At 44.8% G+C, this 9,565-nt stretch overlaps 1 long non-coding RNA gene across 1 annotated transcript in view; it reads right to left on the bottom strand.

The window, feature by feature from the left end:
- The window catches only part of LOC121714010, a 24,489-nt gene extending 14,924 nt beyond the window's left edge, over positions 1 to 9,565 (bottom strand). The window contains exon 1 of the long non-coding RNA XR_006033004.1: positions 9,452 to 9,565. This is a non-coding gene — a long non-coding RNA (uncharacterized LOC121714010). The remainder of the gene's footprint in view (positions 1 to 9,451) is intronic.

Below are 9,565 nucleotides of genomic sequence, written 5' to 3'. Positions count from 1 at the left end.
CATACACATCCACATTCATCCATACATACACACAGACATGTTCCTCCATTTTAATAACACACGTAGACCCAACTCACTACCCCCAACCAAGCTCATTAATTTTATTGCATGGGGATTAGCTAACTGTGCACACAGACAGAAGATGGATGAAGACAGCTGATGATCCTACCCATCTTCTGCTGAAAATCTTGCCAGAGTCGTCCGAATTAAACACACAAACGTACGGCTGCTTAAGTTGCACTTACGCTCAGATAACGCTCCCATTACTCGTGCACATAAGGGTTTTCAGACGTCTCTACAGATAGAAGAAATCCTCTGGGACTCCTAGGTAAATAACATTCAGCTAGCTTGTGTGTATTCACTGTGGAAGAAATGTAGCTTAAAGATCTATAAATACTGAGAGTCTGAGATATGCATCAGGCAATCAGGATACTGAGACAAAGTCTGTGTACCAAAGACACAATCAATTGTTTCTCACACATACATTTATGCTTCGCATCGTATCATAATAGCATTGTATCATTACACCTCCCTGCACACACACGACTTTGTCAACACAATGAGTTCATTACAAGGACATTAAAAACTGGGATAAGAACATTTCTATCGTCATACAACACGATTTGCCATCTGCACACCAGTTACCGGAACAGAAGTATCAAATGAAAAGAACTTTAAGAACTAGGTTAGTCTCCAATGGAAGGATGAATTGAAAAGGCAATAGAAGTGTCAATCATAAGGAGCATTACAAACTAGGTTAAGCTTTAACAGAAGAATCCATTCAAAAGTGTAAGATCGTACAGAAAGTAGTATCAAAGCAAAAAGGTTTAAAGGTTAAAGTCCATCTTTGTCATTTTCCTCTCACATCACCAACTCATCCTTTACATTGCTAATGAAAGACAATGGGCATGCATTGGATTGGAGAGGATTTAGCCATGTCTATTGATTAAACAATTTGAGGTATGGTATAAGTCAGTGCCTAAGTAAACGTGTGAGAGCTCAAGTGAGTGACAGGATTGAGTGTGAATAGTCGCAAATGAGTAAACAATGCGACAAATCAACAATGGAGTTTATCTTCCAAAACTTTTCATAAATGATTGACTTTTCCAATTACATATGAGGCTTTCCATATTCAGCTACTTCCATTACATTTGAGATTTTACTAATCTCAACTAACTTTTGAGTTTCAAAGATTTGTTTTGGAAATGAATAGTCAATAATCACAAAACTGATAAATGTGAAAGTCACAGGAGTGCTTCATTCAGGATCACCGCAGGTTAGAAAGTCATGGTTATTCCAGATCCAGTCAGGACTCTTCAGCCAGGGCCACAGCCCGGGTCACGTATCCCAGACCTCCCGCCCAAACCCACCCCCATGCCCATCCCCAAATCCGCTCATGTGGAAACTGGGCGGCCAGAGGGTACGGACAGCTCTTGTGATGTCCCCAGGCCTCCGAGGTCACTTTTTGACATTAATGAGACCCCAGCTATTGTCTGGGAGGCAGACCCATGACACTGACGGTCTGTGGGTGATTTATATGCATGCGGATGGCACCATGGAGGGACCATTCAGGGTTAAGCACTTCAGATACACATTCTTACAAGTTAAAGTGACCAGTTAAGTGTCCTATGACCGCAAAGAGTCACCCCCCCCCCCCCCCCCCCTATTGTTATTGTCTTTCTTCTGCACCATTCTCTGTGCTTGGTGGTCAGCAGGCAAAATGCTCTTGACATAAGGACAGCTCGTAAAAAAGGGGGTGCTTCAAAGGACTGTTTTGTATCTTTGGAAAGAAAAGAACAGATTTTGGAGACAGACAGAGAGACAGAGAGAAGACCAAAAAGGTTGAGAATAGTTGTGGATGTCCTCTCATTCTTTGGCAGTGGATCAGCCATACTGTGGTCTGTGCACACTACAACATGCACTATCACTATACGGGGGCTTATTTGTGTCTGGCACCTCTCACTGTTCCTCTTCTCCTCCAGTCGCTGACGCTGTTCCTCTTCTCACTGACTGCCACTCCCTCTCTTTTCTCTCTCTCTCTCTCTCTTTCTCTCTCTCTCTCTCTCTCTCTCTCTCTCTCTCTCTCTCTCTCTCTCTCATGTGCTGCATTTTCTCTATCTTTCTTTCTCACAGTGTAGTCACCCGACCCAGTTAGAATGAAAAGGAAACATTTCTCCCCTATGGCCCAGGCCCCCTGTGAACTGCTCTGAAAAAAAGACTACAGCCCTGTGAACCTCAACCCCCCCCCCCCCCCCCAACCTCATTCCCTCTCCCTCCCTCTCTCTCTGTCCCTCTCTCTCTGTCTTCCTCTCTCTCTGTCCGTCCCTGTGTCTCTCTCCCTCTCTCTGTCTCTCTCCCACACATGCACACACACACACACACACACACACACACACACACACACACACACACACCCTCCCTATCTGACCACCCCACCCTTACCCCTCCCTGGCCTCACACCCCCTCCTCTCTCCACTTCAGAGAAGACCATTGAGACGCACTGGCCGTGAAACAGGATTGGGGAGTGAAGTGGCGGGAATCCTATCAGTGAGGCCTGTGAGAACCATGCTCTTCTCAGGCTTCATGCCACTCCCCTCCCCCCACCTCCACCCTCTCCTACCCCTCTCCCACCCTTCTCCTACCCCACTCGCTCATAGATGGGGGGAGCATCGCCGGCGGCCGCATGGTGGCCATGCGAGATGGCCACGAGGGGACAAAGACGGACACCGAGAGAGAGAGAGAGAAGGTGGGGGTGGGGCTGTGGGAGGGGCTGTAGGTAGGGTCAGGGGGTTCGTGGTCGTGGTGGCGGGAAAGAAAGAGGGGAACACATGAAAGGACATGAGACTGTTGGCAGGAAAGAGAGGAGTACAGAAGTGATGGGAGAGGAGGACAGGAAGTGAGTGGAAGAAGAGAAGAGGAGCAGGAAGAAGAAAGGAGGGAGAAAGGAGATGAAAAAATAAAGAGGAAGTAAGAGGTGCAGTAGAACAGTTTATAAAAACAAAGGTGAAGGCAGACCCTAAGAGATTGTCTGCCCTCCATTCTCAGTTACCTTTGCAGGGCACCCAAAGCTTTCCTGCAAACCAACACAAACACACACACACACACACACACACACACACACACACACACACACACACACACACACAGGAGTATTTGTACCTTTACCAAGGTCAGTCGGTATAACAGGAGTTGGTCGGCCTGGCCGCGGAACGGCAGACGTGGAACTCCTTTCTGGTGATTGATGAGACCATTAATGAAGCCCAGGCTCACGAGCCACAAAAGAACTGCTCCTCCATCTTGGAGCTAGACACCAGCGACAAATGGACATACTAAGAAGGGAGAGTCAATAAAGCATCTGCAGAAAGTTGCATAAAAGTATCAGTATATTTGGCAGGGTGTGTAGGGTATAGACAGACAGACAGACAGAGAAAGAGAGAGAGAGAGAGAGAGAGAGAGAGAGAGAGAGACTGCAGTCTGGGAGCTGAGTGCTATCCAGTGAAAGGTTGCCGACTCCCATTTCAGAGGTCTAATGGAGCAGATTCAATATGAGACACTTAGAGGAGCGGGCCGGAAGACACAATACAAACAGGAGGTTCAGAGAGCTGCTATTTTCAGCCTGGGCCCCCTCTGTGTGTTTCGTGGAAAAACCTCGATAGCTTAACATGCATGGTGGTAGTGGTGGTGGTGCTATTTGTTTAATGGTCCCCTTGTCTAAATTAGTAGAACGGGAAAGCCACATCTGTGTGTTGCAATGAACGGGTAGCTCAGTGTATTCTTAGAAGTCATTTGTGGGAAACACCACCAACCATGGCTCATTTTCTTCCAATCATCCAGACTCAGGGTCTGCTTTTTTTGTGCAAAAAAAAACAGATATAAAAATATTAAAATGCAAATGCGCCCAGAACCTGCACCTGCATTTCAAATGAATTTATGAGTGTACAACCTACAACACCTGGAGTCCCACTTTCTGGGGGAAGGTAGATATATTATTCTCAGCTTGAAATATGCACCACATAATGAATTTGAGCACACATGCATGCTTTTCCTCTCTCTCACACCCCAGAAATATGACCATTCACTTCAGACCTCTCAATACGCATTACTGTATCTGTCATTGCTCTTTTAAAACAAACCCCCTGAACTTGTGCAAGCGTGAAAGTGGCTGTGCGAGCGATTCTCTTCGGAATGCTAAAACACTCTTGAAAGGCTCCTCTCCTCGCGGGCCGGTTCCCCTCCTCTGCCTCTCCTCTTTTGTGTCGCACGGTCAACTCGCTGGTGCTGGATCTCACACAAAGCCTCCTGAGGAGAAAAGGGTCCAATTTTTGCCGCCGCGCCACACACACAGCCAGCGACACACACACACACATACACACACACACTCCCACCAGGCTAGTCAAAAACTCACAGCAAACCAGATCTGACCAGAGCAAGCCTGCCTTCATGCCAAAGGGGGGAAAGTTGATGTGAGAAAATGTTAAATTGCAAATTTCTAAATCAGACTTTTGAAATTGAAAATTGGTAGTTTCGTTCACAACAAAATTATTCTTGTTTCATGTCTACAGAGTTGTGAAAATGTTTTGATTAACAGGGAGGGTGTTGTTTACACAGGAAACCATAAATATGATTTAAATGGCAGCCATTGTTGTGACGGGGCTGTTGGCTTGTAAACAGTCTGTATTCAGAGCGGCTCAAGGCGAACAAGGGCCCTCTTTTCTCCCCCTTTTGATATGCTATTAAAAGACTATCGCCGACTTTGTTTGCGGTGATGGGGTACGCAGTGGCCGGCTCGGAAGGGCCCCCTTTGAGTGGGCCTGAAGGGAGATAGAGAGACGCTCGTAAATAGAAGCTAAACTCTTGTGAAAACTTCCTACTTGGTTTCCTCTGCTCTGACCCTGGCTCCATCCCACCCACCATGCCCCTGTTGGAATGCCTAATGGGTGGGTGGCACCCGGGCCTCGCAAACATTCCACGACTGGGATTCCAACTCTCTGGCTGGTGTGGGATTGGAGTGGATAGGATAGGGAAGGGCTGGGAAGGATGGGTGAGTGAGCGGGATCTTGGGGTGTGTTACGACTGCTATTCTCATGGCCCCTGCTGGACACGGGACCCCACAAGCCTCCACGCTCACATGCACCAGGGAAGAGCAGCCGCCAGAAACAATTACCACTGATGGGGAGCCCTCCCAACCCCCAACTCAATCCCTGAACCTCACAACCCCTCACTCCCCTAAACAAGGCCCGGGCAAGGGGGGATCAAATTGAGGTCAAGCAGTGGATTGATAAGCGTGAACTTGGACCACGGGGTTATGCAGTACCTTCAGCAGACTTTTTAGTCAGACTGAATGACACGCAGCCTTTTTTACAGGGACCTTATGTTATAGAGGAAGCGCATATCAGGAATTTCAGTGAACGGGTAGACTAATTGTGAATACATGGTTGGGGGATGGGGTCAATTTAAAAGACTTTAAATTATTCAGTGCTGGCTGTGCAAAAGATAATCCTTTATCTTTTAACTGACATGACAGACACATATAGAATTTCACACTTGAGGAACATAGCATTTTAGCAGCATTAAAAATAGCCTTATTGCACTGCATTATTACATTCAATTATTAAATGCATTATTGCATTTAAAAAATAATATTGTGTATATTATGGGTCATGATCTTTGCAAGAGTATAGGACATTGAAAAATGTTGCTCAATGCAAACACTTGAAAAAAGATCATGATGCACTGAACAGCTCTAGTGCTTATGTGTGTCAGGTAAGGTGAGCACCTGAATGGCGGGAGTGTGGTTGAAGCTAATTTCCTCCAACCCCGACATCTCCACCCCACCCCCACCTCCCTTCCAAATTGTCTTCAGCCTGCTGCAACCCATGCTTAATGCTATTTTCACCAGTCTATTAAAATGACATCTGAAATTAAACCATTTAAAAACCCAGTGACCCTGATATTTTCAGAGTGTTGGCACAAGCTCCAGAAGTGTGCAGTTTCAAAATGGCTTTTCCAGGCCCTTTCGTCTTCCCGGCCACAGTGAGACTTGCTGCCATACTGGCATGCTCTATGGCCAATCCGTGTCTCCAAAATGGTGCCAGAATCACAGGGTATGTCCTCCGTCCTGACATTTCAAGGAGAAGGGAAGGGCTCCTGATCCCACCCAGTGGCCATTTGTAAAAATTCAGGGAATCTTTCCAGCCATAAAAATCCCAGCTTGTTTTATGCATAAAAAGTCCTATCACAACAAACTAGTGGCATTTGTTTTCTGTTTCATTTTTATGAATTTTACAATATTTTTGGAAGAATGTCAGTCCCTTCCCCTAACAACAGCGACACATGCTGTTCCATGCCAGTAGACATATCAATAAAAACAACATGACTCAGTCTTATTAGCAGGAACTGGGGGTGGGGGTGATGTGTTTGTGCTAGTCAAGCAGAAGAAAAACAGACCCAACTCAATCTGACTCACTGGGAAAGTCTGACGTCAGCCACAGAACCGAGCACTGACCCCGTGGCATCCCCTCACTGTAGCACTGACATCACACACACACACACACACACACACACACACACACACACACACACACACACAATCCCCCTACTGACGACATAACTAGCATCATCAGAAACGCTTTGGGATTTGCAAAACACCACATACCCCAATTCTTGTTTTGGCCACAAGGACAATATTATGTTGGGTGCGGAGAAGAACAGATTGAATCACATTAGGATTGCCCATCATCACACTGTGTTCGTGTGTACATAACCATGTCTGTAGACATGTGTGTAGGTGTGTTAGAGAGTGTGTTAAATATGTTTGTGGGGTGTGTGTGTATGTGTGTGTGTGTGTGTGTGTGTGTGTGTGTGTGTGTTTCTGTGGAGTGTGTTTCACTCTATTCCACTCTAACATATTCACATTGAGTGGGTAACTACTTCCATCCAGGCTAACGAGACAGCCAAGGAATGAGCGCTAAAATGGCTGGGCTCATGGGAGGATGAGAGGCTGAAGGTGAGTGTAAAAGTCGATGTGCCATGTTTCAGTGGACGATGTGTGTGTGTGTAAATTTAGCCAGGCTTTCAAGGCAGTGGCACTCTAGACTGCAGGGTCTGGCCCTTAGCCAAATATCCCTGTTACCTTGGAAACCATTCACTACAACCCCAGAATAAGAACACAATTTTTAATGATCTGGCCTTTTTAGAAAACAAAAACAAATAAATAAATAAACAAGCTGGACCTTTGATCCTACAACACAGAGAGTGGCAGAAAGAGATAGAGAGAAATATCAGCATATTTAGAACATATAGTTAAAAAGGCAGAAAAAAACTGCTCATTCTATGAACTCATTTGAGCAAAAACAAAACAGTCTGCTACAGAACCCAGCTCGTTGTAAAGGGCTTCACAACCATGACTGTAGGCTTAAATCACGCACAAACCCAATTACCAATCGAGATATCTCAATCTGCGCAGCAGGCACTATAGTGCAGCAGAGAGGCAGTTGGGAAAGAGCAGAGGAGTGAGGGCCAATCTAATCATCTCTCCAGCAGGAACAGTAGACCATGCCCCGAACTCATTGGCATTAGACTGGAAGCTCTCTGCCATCCCATAATTCTGAATCAGTGAACACAGACAAGCATACGGCGCAAATACAGTATGTAGTTCGTTCACCTTAAAATAATGGCAACAAACTCATTTTGATGTTACAGTAAGTAAGGATACGAGGTCACAGACATTGCCCATGCATGCCCTTAATGCCTCATATTGCACTATGTAATGTTGCTGTTGCGGGTAGGAGCGTGATCCTTTTTAGCGTTTTTTGTCCGTAAATCAGTGCCCAGTCTGTTGAAAATCTACGAAAAGGGACATTCCTACATTGTGTAACTTCAAGGTTCACTGTGGTGTGTAGTTATGAGATGTTGAACAGTTAATGTTGCACAAATAATGTGTGTTATAATAATGTATGTAATGTGTGCACAAGGCAAATGGGCCAAATGTTGCTTAAAAGCATGCCTACCCCATTAATATGTCTCTGTGTTTGTTTGTGTTTGTGTGTGTGTTTGTGTGTGTGTGTGTGTGTGCACGCGCATGTGTGGTGTGGGTTGGCCCTTCTGGAGTTAGCCAAAGATGGCCAGTGAGTTATAATTCTGTTCTGCAAGGCATGGGTATGCTATGGCCAACAACAACCTGGAATTAAAGACAAATGTGTTCCATGATTGTTCATTATTGTGTTCTGTAACAGTAGGGGGATGTCTGTTCAGAATAAATAGACAGAAATTTATGAAATTTATGAAGAGCCCCACCAGCATAGAGAGCCATCGTCAGGGGGAATTCTGTGAAAATAATGTGACCGGGTCTCGAGCCCGGCATGAGGCTTACGGTTGACCTTTCCAGTAACAGTGACTGATTGAGCAACCTCCACAATCTTCGGGCAAGGAAACGCCTGGAACAGAGATTGGGGTTGGCACAAAGGATGAAAGATCAGTTTTTTGTGTGATTCGCGGAAATATTGGGTATTAGTGTTTTTCAGAGGTCAGGTAAAACCAGCTGAATGTAAATAAATAAAGGATGTTTCACAAGATGAGCAAATGGAAGAAGTTTATAAATGGCTTAAGAGCTCCCTCTGCTGGCTATGCACCATCATGTGTACAGTGGTGACTTGTTAATATTTCTTCCTGTATACTATGAACTTCATCTCCTTTGAGTGCCAATAATGAAGTTGTTCCCTGTGATACAGTTTAAAAAGGTCATGACCACAGATTTCTTTTGTTTCTGAAACGTGTGGAAGTTGTAGTGAGAGGAAACTGACACCCCTTTTGCCAGTAAATGGCTCTGTCACTTCTCTATTCCTGTCAGCCAGAAACCAAATTTCACTTTTCGCCATGTCCACAAACAGCGTTTCCTATTTTCACAAGAATCCGTATGACCATACATAATGTACTCTCTTTCTCTCTCTCTCTCTCTCACACACACACACACACACACACACACACACACACACACACACACACACACACACACACACACACACACACACACACATTGTGACCATGTGCTTACAGCACAAAACAAATACACACAGCCAATGGGAACTAAGCAGAACATCAAGATATTTCTTAATTTCCTTGATTGCACATAAATCTATTTAGAGTACACACAGTACTGACTTTGGTAATTCTGTTATTGCACATTCTTTGGTGCTTGCATAATCATTTTTTGAGATACACCCCTAGCTTGAGATTTGGAATCATAAAGAAGAAAAACAAAGAAAATGCATATAATCCTTATATTTAAACTAAAAGAATGTATAAAGAAAGAAAAATATGTTTTTGACAGTATATATACGTTATATAGTGTCCTGCTACCAAGACAGCCCTTAGATTTAACTATTTCAACTTAATAAACCCGTTTAGAAATAATTTGGATGGTTAAATGACCTGTTCCGGTGAAAACAGTGACTCTCCCTAGCCTGGTCCTACCAGACTCTCGTACATTTCATAATGTACAGAGAGTCTGGCCACTTTCCATTGCCAAGCGTTAACTTCCTTGAAGGCGAGTACTCTGTTGAAGTTT

The sequence above is a fragment of the Alosa sapidissima genome, chromosome 7 (genome assembly GCF_018492685.1).
Source record: "Alosa sapidissima isolate fAloSap1 chromosome 7, fAloSap1.pri, whole genome shotgun sequence".
NCBI lineage: Eukaryota > Metazoa > Chordata > Actinopteri > Clupeiformes > Clupeidae > Alosa > Alosa sapidissima.
This window is presented reverse-complemented; position numbering and strand designations above follow the sequence as displayed.